Here is a 22,061-nt window from a genome sequence, read left to right as displayed (position 1 = left end):
AATATGTTTTGTGCCTGGGGGTTAGTAAGATGTGACTTTAACACTTATGACACACAATATCACCCAAATAATTTTGACATATTTTGTCAAAAATACCGATAAAATTTATATATCCTTTTTGGGAAAGGGGATAGATGCTTGGTCACTCCAGCCGTGATCTTGTCTACACGTGTTTCGCCCACTATTCCGCGATATGTTTTTCCCAAACGTTCTTGGTCAGTTGTTTTATGGGCCTCCTCAGTTCGGAACTCTTGTTTGGTGTGTGGATTAATCAGGTGTTCATCTACTGTAACCCAGGACAATTGTTATATAGTGAACTGACTGCAACAATATTATGCCTATGGTTCAAATACGTGCAATGTAAGGCCCATTGCCTGCTGAAGAACAACAGTAAAAATGACAAATAAACAAGCACGTTGTGCCCCTACGCCAACAGACCTTCAACCCTGTGCCCACTATTGAAGATTTACAGTAGCATACTGATGTGCTGGAAACCATTTCTCCTGTCTCCTGTCCCCAGAACCAACAGAAATTATATACAGGCACTCACCACTCAGCGCCCAGTCTAGCTGGCTAAGTGTCAGACTTTCAAGAAACTGGCAGGCATGGCTTTGCAAAGGTCTCCGGTCTCTGAAGGCCCAGCTACTCTCCTGAACAACTTGTGGAAAGTGAAACTAGCAAGAGAAAAACAGGCCACCCCCTCCAGTGGGCAGGACAGTGAACCATGTGACATTTTCATTAGTGTGTGTATAAGAAGACTTCATGTGTAAACAGTTTCACCATGCTATATGCAAGCTTCTCACTACAATGTATAAGGATTCTCAATATATCATGTATATGTTTCAACATGTAGTATATACATGTTTAGTGAATAGCATACACATTTTAATAATAACTATATATGTTTTGACATGGAGAGTAAAAGAAGTATCAGTTTAGAGTATGTAATTTGTATTATTTTGTAGATGCATTATAATATAAAATGTATGTCTCTTAGCATATACTATAAGCAATTTCTCATATCATGTATGCAATTCAGCATTTTGTGTATATGAGTTATTAGAATGTAGCATGCACATCGCACTATATAATATACAAAGGTTGCTATGCAATGTATACATTTCATTCTACACTATATGCATGTCATTATAAAATGGATGCATCGAAATATGCTGTGTATTCATCTCAGTATATATTGTATATATCTCAGCATACAGTGTATAGATTTCAATATATGTAGCTCAATGTACAGCATATGCATCTTGGTGTACAATGAATATATTTCAGTGTACACTGTATATGTGTTAATATACAATGTATGCATCTCAGCATACTATGGGGGTAATTCATAGATTTTAGCGCAGAAGCAGCCCATGCGGTCAGCGCAAAGAGGGAGCGTGTGCCAGCATGCGCTAGCTGCGTGCACTAGCTGCGTGCAGCAAAACCCATTTTCACGCACAGCGTATTCATGGATTCTTACATCCATAACCAGCCGTGGCGCAGAGTGGCGCAGCGACCCTACAGCAGCACCAGTTACGCCCCCAACCCCGCCCCATGCGCCAAAAACATCGCAGAAATCCCCTACATGGTGCAAAGGCCAGTGGACCAGCATACAGCCCCCCAACTACGAAAATGCGCTAAAAACCCCACACCGTCCTCAAGCGCCAGCAAAATCACATGGAAAACTCCCCGCGCACCCCTCGGAACATGCGTAACCTGCTTGCGCCAGCGAAATCACGTGGAAAACTCCCCGTGCACCCCTCGGAATACACGTACCCCACTCGCGCCAATGAAATCACGTGGAAAACTCCCCACGCGCCTCTCGAAATACGCGTACCCCGCTCGTGCCGGTGAAATCGCGTGGAAAAAGTGGAAAAAGTCCCCCCTGTGGTGTGGGCTGCCTGTGTGTCATGGGGAGGGTGGATGGGTTGCCTGCGGGGCATGGGGAGGGTGGATGGGCTGCCTGCGGGGCATGCACAAGGTTGAGGGGCTGCCTGTGGGGCATGGACTGGGGTGATGGGCTGCCTGCGGGCCATGCCTAGGGGTGATGGGCTGCCTGTGGGGCATGCCCAGGGGTGATGGGCTGACTGCGGGGCATGGACTGGGGTGATGAGCTGCCTGCGGGGCATGCCCAGGGGTGATGGGCTGCCTGCGGGGCATGTACTGGGGTGATGGGCTGCCTGTGGGGCATGCCCAGGGGTGATGGGCTGCCTGCGGGGCATGGACTGGGGTGATGGGCTGCCTGCAGGGCATGCCCAGGGGTGATGGGCTGCCTGCAGGCTGCGGGGCATGGGGAGGGCGGATGGGCTGCCTGCAGGGCATGGTCTGGGATGATGGGCTGCCTGCGGGGCATGCCCAGGGGTGATGGGCTTCCTGCGGGGCATGGTCTGGGGTGATGGGCTGCCTGCAGGGTATGGTCTGGGGTGATGGGCTGCCTGTGGGACATGGTCTGGGGTGATGGGCTGCTAGCGGGGCACGGGGAGGGTGGATGGGCTGCCTGTGGGGCATGCCCATGGGTGATGGGCTGCCTGCGGAGCATGGTCTGGGGGTGATGGCCTGCCTGCGGGGCATGTCCCCCACCCCACCCCCATTGATGGGCACCTGCCAGCAGGCCCCGACTCATGTCCCCCCACCCAACAGTCATCACAATCCAGACCCATGGCCCTTATGGCCACCCAAATACCACCCCACGCCACCCCAGTACAAACACCCAACCAAGCATTCCATCCACTCCACATTGAATTCCCCATGTTATGATAGAAACCAAATAACCAGCATGCCCATGTATACATGTCCCTCAGACCCACACAATGGCGACACACAACTGAGAAAACCCACATTGTGACATGCACAAAACGAATAAGAGAAGACCACACAAGTAAAGTAGAGAAAAAAACTGTATTAAATCATAAACTGAATGAATAAAACAAAAGCACACAAGAAGAACATAAATAATCCAAGTCTGGATGTCCAAAAATGATTTAAAAAAAAATGAAGGCTGTAATCAATAAAATCCAAAGTAAAATGCCTCCAAAGCGTCACTCCATTAAACAAAAACCAAAGTTCCAAAAAAAGCAAAGTATTCCTCCATGGGTCAAAAAAGAAAGTAAATCCAGGTCCATACCTGTATACAAATGAATATCCAAGGGACCATGAACCCAACAATCCAAAGAAAACCTAACCAAAATCCTACCTAATAAATAACTATTTACAAAAAGGCGGGCATAGTCCATGCGCCCCAAGGAAAAATTAAAAAAAAGGAAACCTACACCTACATAACTATTTACAAAGGCGGCGGGCTAGTCCGATGGCTCACTCATTGATGTCCTGGGCCAGGGCATCATCGAACTCCAGTTCAATGTCCCGCAGGCGGGCCTCTTCCCTGGCCTCGAGGTCTTGCAAGGATGCAGCCATGGCCTCCTCCAACTCCCTGCGAGTTGCCTCGAGGCACGCAGCCCGCCTCAACGCCCGGCGCATGGAGTTCTCTGCCCTGACCATTGTGAGCCGTGCCCTCTCTGCCTGCCGCCGCTCCGCATCTATTTGCCGACCAACCGCTGCCACACGGAAGACACTCCCAATCCTGGGTCCTCCTGCCTGACGGGCGATGTCTGTCCCTGGGATGTTGATGGGCCAGAGCCATGATCGCTCCCACCCTGAGCCTTCTGCTGCCGTGCACGTGCCCTGCCTGTTGATGCCTTCACGTCCTCCTCTTGCTGGGGTCCAGTTGGTGGGGTGGCCAACTCCTGCTGGACCTCCGACTCCTAACTGTGGCAGGGATGTGTCCTCTACCAGCCTGGCCGCTGGCTCAGGGGCAGCTCCGCAGGGGGCCCAGGTGATACTTGGGCAGGAAGATGACACGGAGGACGACTGACGCATAGGGGTTAAGTTGAGGAGGGGGTCGCAAGAAGATCCAGCACACGGATGAACCTAGTGCCGACGACCTGTCCTAGTAGGTTGACGCGGCCAAAGAGGTTTTCGAAATGACGTGCATTGTCCAGATGAGAACCCTGCACGTCATCCCGAATACCACGTTGGTGCAATGCCGCCCCAGCTAGGACAGGCTCAATCTGGTCACGGATTGCAACGTCCGCAGGGAGAGGAAGGCCAGTTGTTGTATGCGCATCCCCTCCCTGAAAACAGGTCTGGACGGAGGCATCCCTGTTGTTGCCGGATGATGCAGTCACAGGATCGGGGAGAGGATTACACACAGACACCTCTGTGGTGGCCTGTGCTGCCTCCTGTTCCTGCCCCTGGAATGCACTACTAACACCAGTGGAATCCCCCATCCAGGCCCTGTGCGTGGGTCTTCCACAGCCTCCTCCTCAACCAAATCCCCCACCAACCTGGATGACTCTGTGCCCTCTTCCTCTATAAGCCCCTGTGTGGGCTCAGCTGCCCCTACTGCTGCCGAGGAGTCCACCTCCAAACTCCACTTCTTGGACCTTCTCTCGGCAGCTGCGGCCATGGATGTGGCACCAGACTCCTCACTCCCGGAAGAGATGACTACCCGGGAGGGGAGTTGGGCCTTGCGTCTCTCGCTGGCGGTGGGATCTTTGCCACTGTGCTCCATAGCACCGTCTCCGCCCTCTTCATGTGTCGACGCTGCAGACAGGGAGAGACAGAACACAGGCATCAGGGCACTGTACAATGGTCTGATACACACATGACAGTTGCACATGAGTGGCAGTGTCAAACTTCACAGATGGCATCACGCTCCACAACCCTCATATCATTTGAACCCACACACATGCACAAATTAATAGGAATGGTGCAGCAGGCAGCAGCATCCATATACACACAACAGCATGAACATCCGAAGGGTGGCATGACGTCATAAGCAACATGGGGAGTGCTGAACACATGCACACACGCCACCAGACAGACATGCATCTGTACATCTACACCACCGGTCACAGTGCAATCATCGGCAACTATGTCACATTCGCCAATTGTGTTCCTACATGTCTGTGTCACATGCATCCATGGCGTATCACAGTCGCACACTTGTCAAACACACACACGCACATGTACACTGTGCACGTACATGAAGGTGGAACCAGCATCCATGTGTCACACCCCAACCATGGCATAATACATACACAGAAATGCTAACATGTGTGCATCTCCACATGCAGTTGTGCATCATGCTTTGGAACACATACACCATTGATGTGCATCACACATGACTGGACTCACATGCAGCAGGGTCATGTCCCTGGACATACACATCCATACATGGGCCTTTCCAGACATATGTACAAACTGCACACTCCTGGCACACCTCAACATGCACTGCGTCCATTGAGTATACATGGACACTTACCGCTCGACTCCAGTCGGGTCTGCCTCTTGAGGACCTGGAGGTGAAGCACTGGGCGAATGCATTCCAGGACCCTCATCTGGTCGTTGGTAAGGCAGACCCGGCACCCCACTGCATCTGCTGCGTCCAAGAGGCGCTGGGCCTTCCTGAGGGTCCTGGACCTGAAGTCCTCCCAGCGACATGTGGTAGGTCGCGGGTTACCACCCCTTCCGCGTTGATGGCAACCACGATGTCCATCCAGATCCTCCTCCGTCGATCCTTGTCAGCGCGTGTTCTTTCCGAAGAGGGCATCATAATGCACCAGGACTTACTCCACCAGGATGCCAACTTCTCCGCCTGTGAAGCTGGCAGCCCTCTGTCTCTCGGGCTGGGGATTGCCAGTGGTCTCAGATGGTGTTTGCCCCGACATGGCAACCCCCGAGGCAGGTGTGGGTGGGCAACTGGGTCCTGGTGCTGGTCTGTGGAGCAATGGAACTGCAGTCGGGAGTCTTCTGTTCCAGCAGGGGTGGTCACAGCAACTGGACCCCTGCAGATGGCTGACGTGCAGGCACCAAATAGCAGGGCATGTGGACAGCAGGCAGGCAGGCAGCAGCTCGTGGGAGGTGGTGCAGGGGTCTGGGGGGCAGGAAAATGGCCTTCTGGGCAGGAGCGTGGTCTTCCGTGTGTTGTCGCGTGGCCAGCTTGATACGGAGTGATTTGGCACGTGAAAAAACAGCACGTCAGCATGTAATTCGAGGAAAGGCTCTTTCGCATGCGGGCGTTTCCCTCGGCACGGGTGCATAGTGAATCCGCACATGCAAAAACAGCACGTCCGCATGTTAATGCGTGTAATTTGAGGAAAGGGCCTAAGCGCGTAAGTGATGTGACGTACACGGGCGTTTCACTCAGGACAGGTTAAAGGTGAGCGGGGCCAGCAGTTCACTGTACATGCTTTTCGCGTCTGTTGCTACTACTTGTTGTTTCATGCACCATCACTGCTTCACAGTGGATCAAGGACGTATCTCTTCTTTTGGCGGGGGTATTGGCTACGCGTGTTTTTCATTACCATGCTAGTCAGACAGTGAGTCGCGCACGCTATTTGTCCCACTGCGGGTCCCCCTGTGTATCGCTTACCCGTTTTCAAGGTCATAGTAGCCTGCGTGTCCCACGCATACGTGTTTTTCGTGTCTCTGGGTGCCACCGCGTACTGTGGGAGGTTAATTCCACACACGTGGGCTACCAGGGGTTGTGTACATGGTTTTACTGCAGTTTTGGGGTGCCTGAGCGTTTCGTGACCCGTTATTTTCTCACCGGGGGTCACATACAGCCTTGCAGGCGCACAGAGGTGCTGTTTACATCTAGTATCCCACCCCCTTCACCCCAATTGCCCAGGACAGTTGTTGTGTACACCTCACATTGGCACTACTACATCTGTGCCATGGTTGGGAGGCCACGAAAGGTGAGGGGTGTCTCAGCTGGGCGTCCTCCATGTGGTGGGCATGGTCAGGGACGTGGCCGGGGTGACCAGGGAGTAGGGGGACTCCAAGGTGTCCAGGGTGGCTGCAGAGGGGGAAGAGGCAGGGGTGCGCCACTTCGGCAGGATGTTCTGCCACGTGTTGATGCAGTCATGCCACCACCCCCTGTGGTTCTGGGAGATGCAGCTCTTGCATCTGACACTGGCGCCCATGTGACCCGGCAGTCAGTTTCATCGACTGCCACGGGCCCAAGGGTAGTGGTAGCTGCAGGTGCAGCTGTGGCCACCACCACCCAGGCTCAGGGTCAGCCAGTGCATGCTGCGTTGGCACCTGAAGAGTCCCAGGTTGATTTCTAGGTGGTCAGAAGGCACGTGGTAAGTGCATGCAGGGCTGCTCTGACCGAGGCACATGTCCCTGGGGCAGTGTTGTCATCTGCTGCCCCGAGCAGCCGGGTGTTGGCAACTGCATGGGCAGATGCAGCCGACACCACCCCGGCTGTGAGTCTGCCAGCCAGGACAGTCTCGGCCAATGACCTTGGCACAGCGGCTGTTGCTGCGCTGGGTCCAGTCAAGAGCACCCAGCAGCCACTGACACAAGTCAGGGCTTCCGTCCTAGTTCCACCTGCCACTCCCTTGGTTCAATCCACCAGCGCCACTGCCCCTACTGATCAGGGCGGCATTTGCCAGTCAGGGTCCGGATCACTGCCCAAGAGGAGGAAGGTTGCTCCTGCACAAGAGGCTGAGACCCCAGACACGGCTCCGGCCTCCGGCACGTCGAGGAAGAAGCCTTTTGGCAAGCAGGAACTAGACTTCCTTGTGGGCTACATGTCGGAACACGACTGTGATATGCTACTGGGCCCAAATTGTCACAATACGCCTGCCCAGCGTTGGGACCACTGGAAGCATCTTGTGGAGGGTGTTAGTGCATTCGGACATGAGGTGCGCACAGCTCAGGAGTGCAAAAAGCATTGGGATGACCTCCGATGCTGTGCTAAGCTAAAGCGTGCCTCCAATTATGCCATGCCTCGGGTGACTGGCACTGGGGCACCACCTGAGGAGGAAGAACTCATTCCGCACAAGAAGATCGCTGCAGAGTTCATCCCGGCAGAATTGGTCGAAGTGGGAGAGATGCTGCATTTTGAAGCCCCGTCCAGTGAGTGTTGCTGCGTGTTTGTCCAGGCCATGTGTGGTTTGCTTGTGCGATGTGTTGTGCTTGACTGCCAATACATGCTATGTGTACATGGTTCTCATGTGCGAGTCATGCAATGCTTCCCTAATGCGTGCCTGCTGTGCAGAATGCTGGACATGTAGTGCAGACAGGGACTGTCCTCATCACCACATTTGCACCCTACTCACATGCTAGTCACCCGGCTGCCCCTCCGGTCCATGTTCCAGCTCACTGGCCCTTCTGCATGTAGCCTGGGGTGTCTTTCCACTCAGACTATGTCATTGCATGACTGATGTGCATGTGTGTTCTGCCTGCATGCGTGTACTCCACGTAGGCACGCTCCCTTCCCCCTCCACCCCCATGCATCCCAATTTCAGCATGGCACTGGTGGGTAACATGTTGGACTACTGCAATGGCCTGTTCAACGCTCCTGTCTACATGCACACTTCCCCCTGCAAACAAGTCAGACACATACTGTGGGGTACATCCTTTGTCCTTGATGCAGGGTGTCCCACTCGGACTGTGCAGGTGGCAGATGCTCCGCAGGGACATGAGTGCCCATTCATGCTCCATGTGCATTCCATGCATGCCCCTATGTGTCCTTGGCAGGATGATCATAGTAGTACATGTCTAGGATGACATACATTTAATGGCTTTTGATCATCCATTCCATGCCCACTCTGGCTCAGTCCTTCATCACGCACATGTTTAGGGTGTCATGGTCTGTGTAGGGCACAGGCCTCCCCCGGTTTCAGGCCAACTGACTCTGTCCCACTGGTGTAGTGACTTCTGCACAAATGGGTGTACTACAGAGGGTTCATCATGTGTCCTGCTTACTGTCCCATTCTCATCTGCTGTGTTGTCAGTTGACTCAGATGATGCAATTGACGCTACTCAACACTGTATGCCAAGAGGCAGTTCTCTGGTCAACATTTCACTGCCATGCAATGCCTCCCTGCATTTTCACTAAGGGGGGGGTTGCCTGTAGCCATGCAACCCATTGCATGCACATAACACGTGATGCCTGACCTTGCCCTTACACTGCCTTCATGTTTATTGATTGACATCATAATGTACTTGTTGATGTAGATGGTCGGTAACGTACACATGTGCTGCACTTCACCAACCCACTTCTGAGCCATGTTACACCATTCTACATGCCTACTCACTGCTGCAATGTCAAAGTGACCTGGCATGTATGGTCAGATTGTCATCCCTTCACTGTCATGAAAGGCACGGGCACAGGTGCATCCTGTGACACATGTACTCAGTATTGGAACACCCTAGTGGATGTTTAGCAAAGTTGATTGGTCAATCTGCGGCCTATACTAACTGGTATAGGCCGCAGATTGAGTATAGCCTGCCAATCGGGTTGTAATGACTGTGGAGCTGCCTACTTGTGTATATGTGTACACTTTCACATACATTAAAGCAAGCAGCATTGTAGCTGCTTGCTTTGCTGTATAGGATGCTGTTCATAATCACCATACGGGTGTATATAGACACAGGTGTTTTTGAACACTTTCACATGTACATATGCAAGCAGCTTCAACATTGTGTAGTGCAACATTGCGGCTGCTCACTTATGTGTGTGTGATAGTGTTCATTTACACATGTGTCCTCTGCAGCTTTTTTGTTGAATGACTAATATGTAGTTGATTAACGTTAATGCTGCTGAGATTTCAGCATTGCGCCTGTTATGTTCAACTGGCACAATCCTGAAGGTGCACTGTCGTGCAGTATGTGTACGCCCACGCCCACTTAGCTAATCTGGTGGGGCCTGGCCGTGATGATTTCACACACTGAATTATGGTTTAGGGCACAATCAATGCACAACGTGCTCAATCAGGCCCTGAGGGGTGTTCTGGAGGCTTCGTGGCCGGCAGCTCGGACCGTACTGAGTGTTATGGTCCCTCATGCCTGGTTGTAGTCCCTGGCTTTGCTCGGGACATTCACTATGTCTACATGGCCCATGACGCCCGGTACGGGCCGAGCTGCAGATGGATGTAGCTATATTTGTGATGATGATTTAGTGATGCATGTGTACATGCATATTACGTGTGTCATGGTGTGTTTGGATTCACTTGCAGCTGTGGCCATTTGGCAGTTCAGACCTGCTTATGGTATGTGCCATCTCTTTGTTGCCATCTGTTATTTCTTTCTGTGACATGTGCCTGACAGAGGTGGTGTGTGATGGAGGTGATATACTACATTCAGTACGTATCTAGGCTTTGTTATTTACACACATCTATTTCTGCTTTTGGGATGTGTTTGAATATCAATGCCACTGGATGCATGCCGTAATTTCATTTGTGTGTGACATATCTGCTTCATGTGTTGGGTGTCGATGTGATGTCTATGTGTGTGTGGGTTATGTGCTTCTGACATGTGTACTCATGTTTGTTTTTTCCACATTACAGATGATGACGCAATGGAGCCAGAGGATGGTGATGTAATTCCGACACAGGGTTGCTATTACATCATCAACCCGGCTCAAGTGGGGGCCGTGGGGTGCTAGGCCACGAGAACCCACTTGTGCTCCAGACCATCGTGTCCAGGGCTGGCAATCAGTCTAGCTCGGATTATCACTCTGATAACAATGTTGAGTTGGATTTGCGTCATGTCCATTCGTCGACGGTGAGTGACTCTGATGTGGACGATCTTCTGTCCGCGACACCTGCACTGAGGGGCCAGACGGTGTTGGAACCTCCGCCTGTGGTGGATCGGGATGCATGGTCACACTCCACACCAGTTGCTGATGTGCCTGGGGCATCACGTCAACGGAGGGATGTAGTCCTGCATCCGCGGGCGGTGCCAATCCAGCGAGGACCACAGCTCCTTGGGCCCTGCGGGTGTCAAGTCCGATAACGCTGTGGCCGTGCGCCACCAGGGTATACTGAGTGGGAGCAATCCATGTATGCCAATTCAGAACAACAGGGGGCAGCTATTGATAAGATCGCTCAGAGCATGGAACGTGTGGCCCAATCCGTGCTCCCCCCTGATAGGCAGGTGGATCTCCAGCAGCGGGCAGCACAGTCCACGGCCCGCTCACTCAGGCTGGGCATAGTGGCCTCAGACAGGGCACACCAGGCTGAAATGGTGTCTCTGCTTCAAGCACTTGCTGCTCATGCAGAAGCACACAGGAAGGCCCTGAGGGATGACTATCAATCCCTCAGATCTACTCTGGGTGTGCTCAACATGTCCCAGAGGAAGCGGTCAGAGGAGAGGTTGGAGCAGCTTGAGAATAACATCTCGGCTGAGCTACGTGCATGCCGGGAGGGGCTCCAGATGTCATGCAAGGCCATGCAGACAGAAGTCTGTGGTACATGTGCTACCTTGCAAGAGGAAGCATGCGTATCACGGGAGGTGCTGCATGCTGACCTACTTGTCATCGTCGCACAGGACCAGGCTTACCAGTCCCGCAGACTTGCTGTCGTTGAGGGGCAAGCTCTGCATATGTGTGGTGTGGTTACTGTGCCACGTCCACCTTCTGCTTTCCATCCAGAGGGTGAGCAGGACGACGGCTTATCTCCCACACCAGTTGGGCCGTGCAGGCATTGAGCCCATGGAGGTTTTTTTTTTTATCTCAACATCATCGCATGTAGGTGTTGAGGTGCACGCTGTACCTCGCCCCTCCTGGGTGCCTACCCCACAGGTCATATGTGGCCATTTTTTATTTTATTAGTTTAATTAGTTTAATTAGTTTAATATTGTTTGTCTATTGTGCATTCATGTGACAGTGTGGTGCTTTGTGGCTTTTGAAAGCATCCAATGTCTGTTCCAGCTGGGCCCATTCAAGCTTGTTCTGGTGGGGATTATGGATGTTTTCTCCACAGCATGTCGCAATCAATTTTTGAGTATATTTTTGAACTGTCCATTTATTGATGTTGATTGTGATGTATTTTCATTTCTTGCATGTATACGTGCTTCATGCACTTCATGCTATAGACGGTAGCCTGTACCCTTTAGCTGTGAAAGTCAGACTGATGGTGGGAGGGGGCCGGGTGGTGACAATGTCAAGTTGTTATGTGTTGAGTTCAGCCCCTGGGGATTGTTGCAAAGGAGGATGCTTTAGGTATGTGACCCAAGAGGCACAACTCATGGTCCAGTGCTCACCTGAGATGTCCGCCTATACTACTACTCCGCACCATTCCGTTTGGATGGCACGTTGTATCTGGCTTCCCTCTTGGACTTCGCTGCTGCCTGACGGAGCAGTTTTCCTACTGCACTACAGCTCTTTTACTTTTTATTCACACTCTCGTGCCTTTAGTCCCTGTTTTTCTTCCTGCTACTGTCCTTGTTGCAGATTTGTCCGCCCGTCTCTCGGGCAGTTATTTCCACTACTCTTACACTGCCTCGGCTTGCCTCAGTACACTTCTGTTCCACAGCATCTCTCTGTCGCTCCTCCTGTCTTTCATCTATTACATCTATGCCTTTATGGTGACGTTTGGCTTTTACCAATGCTATTCAACTGTTGTGGCTCTTAACTTGTTGTCAGCTGTTTCTGGCTATCTCCCATTCACTGTGCCTTTCCAGACTTGTGCTGTCTCTGCCTTTCTTCGTTCACGCTATAAAGGATTGATTGTGTTTCAGCTCAACCATCCAGTTGTGCCAGCCTCCTTGGTTATTTTCTACTCAAGTTCCAGCTCTCCCTGTCAGGCTACAGACCCTGGGGTTGTGTGGGAAGAGGTCAGATGTAGGTCTCAGACATGGCCCAGTAACAAGCAGCATAAAGAAACACACACAGAAAAGATTCCACCCTTATAAAAGGCTTTTATGCCCTTTCTGCAGGAAAAGGAGCCACCAGACTAACTTTCCCAGCAGACACTGGGCCAAGAACTACAAAACCCTGCCCACGTTGAAGTCGCACCTCGCCACACGTGGCTAGCAGCACATCCAAAGCCCATACTATCATGTGTGATTCTTAACACATAGTCTTCCGTTTACCGCGGAGCCACGTGTGGCTACCTTACCGCATGAACAATGTATAAACCATCATGGGGGCAAGCAAAACAATATGAACAAAGCAGCAGACAAGAGTGCTTGTTTGGGGAGGAGTCACTAAGTGTGTGGCATGAATGGTGTTATGTGTGTGTGAAGCAACACCCACAGAATAGTAACTCACGCTCTCTTTGAAGCATTGAACTGCTCCTGTTACCAGACCTGAGAGTGCGCAGGCATGAGGAACATGGTTTCTCTTATTGAGTATGTGTAATTGTCAATTGTTGTATTTTGTATTTTCCCTACTTTACCTTGCACATCCACCTCCCCTCTGCTGACCCTCTTTCCGGTTATCCTAAATACTGATGCCTATCCAACCAACGGATCCCTAACCCTCTTTCCCCGCTGGGGTCTCCGGGGGCCTGTGTAAATTTTACCTTGCAGGCGCCCAGACAGCAGAGGGGGTGGTTGGTTTCTGCCACTCCTGCGCTTGGAGACCGGAGCTGTGACACAACCATTGATCAGTTGTGGCATCCTCATTGATTATTGTGTACTTAAATTGCTACTCATCCTGTTGAACCATTGTTCAACTGTGCTACCTTGGTAGTTATTCTATCATTCTGCTTGGACACGTGATTGGCCATATTCTGCGACTTCAAGTCATCTACTGGAGACTCTTCCAGGTTTTTTTGGTGCCTAGAGGCTTTTGCCCTGGTTTGGGGGTTTGGCTCCTTGGAGTTCTCTGCGATTTGGTATTTTTACCAGTCAAGGTGGCCTCTCAGGGGGCTGGACCCTATTTACACAAAAGGAAGAACAAGGAAACCAAGGGGAAGGGGGATCCTGAAGCCAGGTAGACTAGAAGGAAGAAGGCGACTGACCCCAGACACAGTTCTTCTGAAGGTCATGGTGATGAGTAAATGAGGGAGGGCCTTTTGTTGCCGGACAGTACGCTTGGGCTACTGTGATTGGGCACTCTCTGACATTGTCATTGTGGGGTACTATGTACATGATGTGTTCTGCTGGTCAATGGCTGTTCCTTTGTTGGGTTTACTTTTCAGGTGTTAGGGGATTGTTGTGGTTTGACATACTGGGGTGTCAACATGGGCAATGTTCACATGTGATGTGTACAGGACACTGAGGGTCACTTTATTTCACATGCATGTATTGAGTGCATGTCCCTACTGACACACACACTTACACAATGCTCCATCACGCATACAACCACCCTTCCATGCCCTCACATGCACACAGATTGCCTTCTATGGCATGCTGTGTCCCTGCAGCGCATGATCACTTACCTTTTGGGGATCATGTACATGCATCAATGGGTTATTTTTGTTGCTTGTCCTTTTTTTATGATTCTCAAGGTGTATCCCCAACACAATGGCTGCTCACTGTGCTGTGTGCTGAGCGGTGTTTTGCAGGAGACACACACAGCACACGGGTTTGGGATTTGCGTAATTAGATTGGCCAATGTGCATGCCAACAGGCATTCTGTCTTGTGTTGATGGTACCGCTGGTGACATGCATTTGTGTATGACTTTGTATGTGTGGGAGGTTGTTGGTCAGTCATTTAATCTGATTCCATGTCAGCTGTGATTGTCTCAGGCCTCTTTCCATTTATCACATGTCACTTAGTGTCTAATTGTTGTGCTTTTGGTTTGCTCTTTTGCTGTTGCATGCCATATCGTGGTGTGGCCGACAAGGGTGATGTGGGTTGGGAGGGTTTGGGTGACATACCAGTAATTTTCATGGCCTGTTTTGCAGGGGGGTGGTGTGATATGCACCTTGCATGTATTCCTTTTGGTCACACACGATTGGTTATGTTTAAGTAGCTAGGGATGCACACAATGTAGCACTTCTGTGGCAACATTCTCAGGGTGGTAAGGTTGTGACAGTTGACTTGTCATCATCGATTGTCACCTATGTGCCAGGCCTGTGTGCACATCGCAGGGGTGGGAGTTTAGGTGAAAAATGTGGCCACAGGCTGGGTCCGGGCTGCCTCGCAACGTGCCCTTTCCCCTCCCATGAGCAGTGCATGTGCCTGTGGTTGGGGATGTGGGGGCACAACCATGTCCACCGGTACGCCCCGCCATGTTGCAACATTGTGCAGGACACATGCTGCCACAATGATCCTGCTCCCTACTGGGGTGCATATAGTAGCCGCTTGCCAGAGCGGGCAAGGGAGCAGAAGTGTGACTTGAGCACTCCGAATGTGCGCTCCACTATGCCCCTGGTTGCAATATGGGCTGCGTTGTATCTTACCTGTGGTGGTGTGGTGGGGTTCCGTATTGGCGTCCTCATGTGGTTGCTCAGAGGGTAGGCACTGTCCCTTGGGGAGGTGAAGATGGTTGTCATTAGTTGGGTTTGTGTATTTGTCTGTGTGTGACATGCATGCATGTGCACAGACATTTATACTCACCAATGAGCCATGTGTCGCCATGCTTCCCAGCTTCCAGGTCCCCCCTCGGGGCGGCCATTCTGTATATGAAACTGTCATGGGTAGACCCAGGATAGTTTGCATAGACAGAGGTGATGATTCCATGGGCATTGCATACAACCTGTGCGTTGATGGAATGCCAGTGCTTACGGTTGCGGTAGATGTTCTCAGTGGCATAAGTCCGTTATATACACCTCGGGATAGGTGTTCCTTGGAGGGCACCAGCGCCCCGAGCACAGCACTGTTCACTAAGTCATCTAGGGAGAGGTTATCTTCGGGCAGGTAGGGGGTTGCCCGACAGGGAGGGGAAAAGGGAAGAAGGGACTCAAGTTGGGGGAAGAGTTCCCAGAAGAAACAAGCCAGCATTTCGAGATGTGATCCGACCAGTGCCAAAACCGGCCCCACCCGATCCCAACCAGGACCAACGACTCCACTTCGAATATATAAATATCTTTTTCTGAATGACAAACACTCAAGAAAAGCTGCTTTAAGCACCCAAAAACACCAAACAGAAACAAAGCAGCAGAAACGACGTAGCAACACTAAACAAATTCAAACTAGCCACATGGAATATTAAAGGGGGCAACCAGCCTTCCAAAACAAGGACGTTTCTACACTACCTCCGCCGTCATAACGTCGATGTGGCCCTTATCCAAGAGACGCACCTACAACCTAACTCAGAAAACCACTGGGCAAAGACATGGGGTTGCCACAGATACTTTGCCTTGTTCTCATCATACGCAAGAGGAGTCGCCATTCTTATTAATAAAACAACAAATTTCAAGCTAATCCGGACCCAGGACGACTCCGAGGAATAACACTGCTCGTCCACGGAACCATAGACGGGGAAGAAATAATCATGATCAACTCCTATGGCCCCAACATAGATAGCTCCAATAACTTCGACTGGGTCCAGACCCACATTGAATCAAACAGGGAAGCCACAATAATATGGGGTGGCGATCTAAATACCCCACTCGATCCACGCATAGACAAAACACACAAGACAACCGCCCCACGCTCCAAGGCGAGTCTACAAATAACCGAAATATGCAAAGCACATGTGTTAGGCAGAAACCTGTGCAGTTCCCTTTGGGAACACTGCAAAAGATTTAGGACTACAGGTGTTAGCAGTAAACCCACTTGGTAGCAGTCTGTACCACGCAGATTTACCTGGTAGCTGTGGCTGAGCAGTCAGACTTCCCTCAAGAAGAGTTAGGCAGTATGCAAAGTATACACAATAGGCACTCAGATACAATAATACAAGCAAACACTGACCAGAGCTTTGGTATCAAAGTATATAATTATTTATTTAAAAACACACTGTTTGAAACACTCCAGCACTCTTATTGTAAAACACTCTAAACACAGTTACTATTATAATATATACAACCCTTATTCCTTATCAGATAAGTCTTAGTTAACACCACTTATTTCCAGACAGAGGTGAGAGCTTAACTATAGATGGCACTCCAATAAGTTCATGAAGAAGGGAGGGAAAAAGACAGAACATGGAAAGATACACCACTCTAGATTTAGGAACACTAGCAAGGCAGAAGAGCAAAAGTCACTTGTGAGCCAAAGTCCATAGGCTGTGCCCACTCTTAGAGAGAGCAGAGCACAAATGCGCCCAAGATCACACAGTTACTCTAGGCTTAGAATGTCTTGCAGAGAGTTCGAAAAGAGTTTAGAGAGGCTCAGACAAGTTTAGCTAGGGTGTCCCAGGCTAACCCAGGTTCGAAAGCCGGGGCTAAATCTACCCCATACAGTCGGTGGCAAGGGAAGCCAGGCGGAACACAGTACCTTAAGTGGGAAGGATCCTCCAGCGGGGGCAGTTGTTCCTGGCAGTGGGTGCAAGTCTCAGCGTCGTCCAGGGGAAGAGAAGATCTCGACCTGGAGGAAAGCTGAAGGTCGTTGCACTGCCAGGGAAGAAACCAGCCGCAGAGTTTTCCGGTTAAAGGTATTACCCTTTATTTCGCGGTCGTGGTAAAACGTGGTATTCCGGTTGCCGGGGTGCTTGGCACAGGCAAGGCGGCCACGAGATACGTCGGGAAGGCGAAAAGACGGTGAAACTGGTTATCCCCACCAGTCAAAGGAAGAAGACTCTCCGGCGGGAGATCTCCTCTGTCGTTGGGAAAAGTGGTGAGACGGTCCAGCAGGGCTCCACCGGTGGTGTCATCGTGGCAGGTCGGCTCAGCTTCTCCCTCGTCGGATGCTTAGGTCCTATGGCGACTTCTGAAGTTCCAGTCCCCAAAGCCCTGCTTTTATGCAGAAAACCCCCATTCACTTAGCCTAGCTGTCACTCAAACATGCTAAGTGGTGAGCCGGCCGGCTCACCACTTGGGCCAATCAGGACGGAGTGCGACTTGAGTTGCCTAGGCAACTCAGTCCACGGTGCCTAAATCCCCCTCCACCCCTCCTAAGTACCCCAGACAGAGAGGCACCACTTTGGAGGGCTTCTGTGGAGAAGCCCGCCAAACAGTGGAACAAAGGGCTCGACTTGGGTTGGAGTCACAGAAGAGAACACAAACGCCATTTTAGAACTGAGTTTTGGCAAAAAATACCAACCGGAGAATTAATAATAATTAAATAAACCGGCGGTATGTTCGAGGCTATCGTAATTAAATAAATAAAGATAGTAGCCTCGAACAATGGGAAAATCCCATAGAGAAATATTTGCGGTTGAATATAAAAAGTAGTATCCACTGCCACCAGCCAAAACTCGATCAGGGGGGACGGAGACGTGCCCCCTCGACTAACAGACCCCGGGGCAATCGAATTGCCCCAGCCAGTACGTCCACAATATGATGGTTTGTACTGGTTCTGTTCAGAATTCAAGACTAGTAAAGTCAATGGTGACTTTACATGCCCTGGGAGACAGTAGTCAGTCCCAGGGTATGGAGTCTATACTGGGGGGTCACTATGACACCCCTGTGTTACTGCACTGAGGGTGCTGTGTAACACACATCACAAAAACACATGAAGCCCTATGGAGTAAAAGACCCCATAGCCCATTAAACACACCTAGAGTCAAAGGAATACACTCAAATCATGTCCAAGAGTGAGGGTAAAAGAGTCTCACTCTTGGCAGGAGAAAAAAATAAACCCCAAAAATCCAGCAAAGCTGCTGGGGGACTCACTAGGTTAGGAAATTCAGCCTAAACAGAGAATTCTCCCTAACAACATGATCTCATTGACATATGGAGGAGCAAACACTGTGACTCTCAGGAATTCACTTTTGACTCCTGGGTACACAAATCCAGCTTGAGACTCGATTACATCTTCGTGTCGGCTCATAGTAGACTTCAATGGGGTGAATGCCAAATTTTCCCCAGGTCCATCTCAGATCATTCAGCGGTCACCTTAGTGTGCACAACGTCTCGGAGCGACTTCACCAGACCCCAATGGAGATTCAAGCACATACCCCCCAAGATCAAATCTTTGCCGATGAACTGCGTACTGAACTGACCACATTTCTAGAGATAAACCAAGGCACAGTAGCGTCGCCGGGAACACTCTGGGAGACACTAAAATGTTTCATCAGAGGGGTGTGCCTAGCAAAAGAAAATGGAATCCTAAAGATGTTGAAGAGAGAATAAACACATGCGAAGATCGCCTCAAAACACTTGAACAAGCAGTAACAGTCACAAATACTCCCAGCTTGCTCGCAGCACTTAAGACAGAACTAGAAACCTTCAGAACACTAGCAGAAAGAGAAGCCAAATTCCTAGCAAGTCACCACAAGATCCGTCAGTACGGCGAAGGTCAACGACCCGGTGAACTACTTGCCAGACTGATCACCGCAGAACGAAAACCCACGACAGTCAAAGCAGTGCTGGAGAACATCGGGAACCCTCGTATACTCTGAAGACGACATATTAGAAACATTCTGTAAATTTTACCAAAATCTATATAACTCCAATTATTCCAGGGATGCTATCGAAATAACGCAATACCTAAACACAACCGAACTATATTGGACGAGTGCCGAGTTACGTGAGCAGTTGAACGCACCCATCACTACGGAGGAGATCCTAGAAGTCATCAAGGAATTACCAAGCACCAAAGCCCCAGGACCTGACGGCCTAACAGGTGAATTTTACAAATTCTTCGCGGATATCCTAATCCCGCTCTTATTAGAGGTCGACGAAGAAGCCATAGCAAAAGACCAGCTACCACCAACACTCTATATGGCAAATATCATTCTCCTACACAAAACAGTTAAACCCAAGGAAGATTGCGCCTCCTACAGGCCCATATTGTTAATAAACTTTGATAACAAAATCTTTGCAAAAATCCTGACTAGAAGGTTGATTCCACTCATGCCCACAATGGTGCTGGCGGACCAAGCTGGCTTCGTTCCAGGCAGAAACACATCATTTGGCCTCAGAAGAATGTTCGGAGCAATCAAGGCCCTTAACCCAGAAAACCAAGCGGTAGCAGTGCTTCTCGACACGGAGAAAGCGTTCGACTATGTGGAATGGCCCTTTCTATTTGCAATATCAGAACGAATGGGCCTCGGCAAGCGATTTATCCAAATGATAGGCCTCCTCTACAAACACCCAACATCTAAAATTAAACTTGGAAACAAAAGCTCTACCAAAATCCTCCTACGCAGAGGGACCAGACAGGGCTGCCCACTGTCAGCATTGCTCTTCGCCCTGGTCATGGAACCCCTAGCATCTGACCTAAGGCTTTATCACTTACACAGAGGTCTAGCCTTCGGCCCACACAAATTGGTGGTTTCACTATATGCCGACGACATAGCACTCTTCCTTCATGACCCACATGACAACCTGAACCCAGTGATGCGAGCAGTTCTCAAATTCGGCAACTTCTCAGGACTAACAATCAATAATTGAAAATCGATAATTTTCCCTCTCACAGAAACAACCAAAGAATTCCAAGATGACTTTGGCTTTCACTGGCAACACTCGAAGGGCCGATATCTAGGGATACTTATGTCCAGATCCAGCACAGACATCATGCAAGACAACTACGAGAAGACACTCGACACCATCCAGGCCAAAGTTAACAGATGGAAAACGCTTCCCCTCACACGAAAATGATAATTCTCCCCAAACTACTCTATTTCTTCACAAATATTCCTCTACTACTCACGCAAAAATTCTTACAACAAATCAAGTCCATTCTTCTCGACCTAGTCTGGGCGGGCAGGGTTGCCCGAGTAGCTCACAACATTATGATCCTGCCCATAACGCAAGGCGGACTGGCTTTACCCGATATAGAGGGCTACTACTGGGCAGCACAAGCCCAGTACCTGAGCCACTGGTATGCAACACACTCCATCTGGCCACACGTGCAAATTGAGAGACCTCTAGCAACGCCCTATCTACTTCGTGCAGTCATATTCAACGAACCTCCAACACCTTCAACACTGATGAACACAATGGTCACGACGCACACGATATGGAAAAAAATTGCTAAAAGAAATGGAATCCAAACCAGATACTCTCCCATCCTTCCGGTGAGAAGCATTCCAGGGATACCTATAACATCAGAAAAAGTGTTCCAGCTATGGACCAAGAAATTGAAAATCCACTCACTGGGCGACTTGTTTCCAAATGGCACGTTCCTGTCGATCCAAGAAGCCCGCGACAAAGGAGGCGACAACGCCCTGGACGTCTTCATGTACTACCGAACCCGACACGCCATGCAAACCAAAATTGCTACATTCCCACTCCAACCCCCGACATGGCCACTGCTCCACGGAGTTATACAGGCCCAAGGTGATGGCCGCCTGGTGTCGAATATCTATAAAACCCTGTTAACTGAAAAACTCACACACTGCTCAAAAGCTCGAACAAGGTGGGAGAGAGCACTGAACATTACAATACTTGATGAAGACTGGTCATACATACTTCGACTCACAAAGAAAGTGTCAATAAACACAAGGTTCAAACAAATTCACTTCAACTTTATCCATCAGGTCTACCACACTCCAGCAAAACTTCACACCCAAAGGACGACAATATCCGCCTCCTGCTCTCGCTGCGGGCACTCGGAAGCCGACTTTGTCCACCTGGCATGGTCCTGCCCCGAAATAGGAGTGTTCTGGACAGCGGTCCTAGGGAAAATATCAGCAATAATTGGAGTGCAATTGGATCCCAACCCAACGCTGACCATGTTGGGCTTAACCAACCAATTACCAGAATATACCAGAAAACTAGCAAACCTACTCCTTGTCCTGGCACGCAGACGAATAGCTTGTAACTGGGGCAGAGGACCGCCACCAAAACTGAAGCAGTGGCTACAGGATTTCACCTATTGTCAAGATGTCGAAATGAACTACATACGGACTCTGCCCCTCCACGCATGTCCCCCAGATATCTGGGGCCTCTGCATAGCATACCTGTTAGATGCAGACGACGACACGATCTCACAGTCTCCACCACCAATACAAAACCGACACGAACAACCGGATACCTCAATAGCAGCCACGAGTGCCAAATAACAATGAGAATTGAACTGATAAGAAACAGTGCTAAATATCAAGTGGAGGACCGAATCGATGGGGTCAGGGGGGATCAGGGGTCACGTTGACCGGTGCACGGTCTTGTAATGTCATATTATATCATTGTTGAAAAACCAATAAAGAAAGTTACAAAAAAAAAGAAAAAAAAAATGTTCTCAGTGGCCCTAGGTGGACGTAGGGCCACATGGGTGCAATCTATGGCACCGGGCACTTTGGGGAAGTGTGCCACCCTGTAAAAGTTCT

The 22,061-nt window shown here is 50.2% G+C and overlaps 1 protein-coding gene across 1 annotated transcript in view; it reads left to right on the top strand.

Moving 5' to 3' along the window:
- Positions 1-22,061, top strand: part of LOC138498350 (transient receptor potential cation channel subfamily A member 1-like) — a 1,354,892-nt gene that overhangs the window by 1,146,707 nt on the left and 186,124 nt on the right. The window lies entirely within an intron of this gene.

The sequence above is a fragment of the Ambystoma mexicanum genome, chromosome 5q (assembly GCF_040938575.1).
Source record: "Ambystoma mexicanum isolate Mex_15411 chromosome 5q, UKY_AmexF1_1, whole genome shotgun sequence".
Taxonomy (NCBI): Eukaryota; Metazoa; Chordata; class Amphibia; order Caudata; family Ambystomatidae; genus Ambystoma; species Ambystoma mexicanum.
Note: the sequence above shows the minus strand (reverse complement) of the source record. Positions and strands in the feature narration are given on the sequence as shown.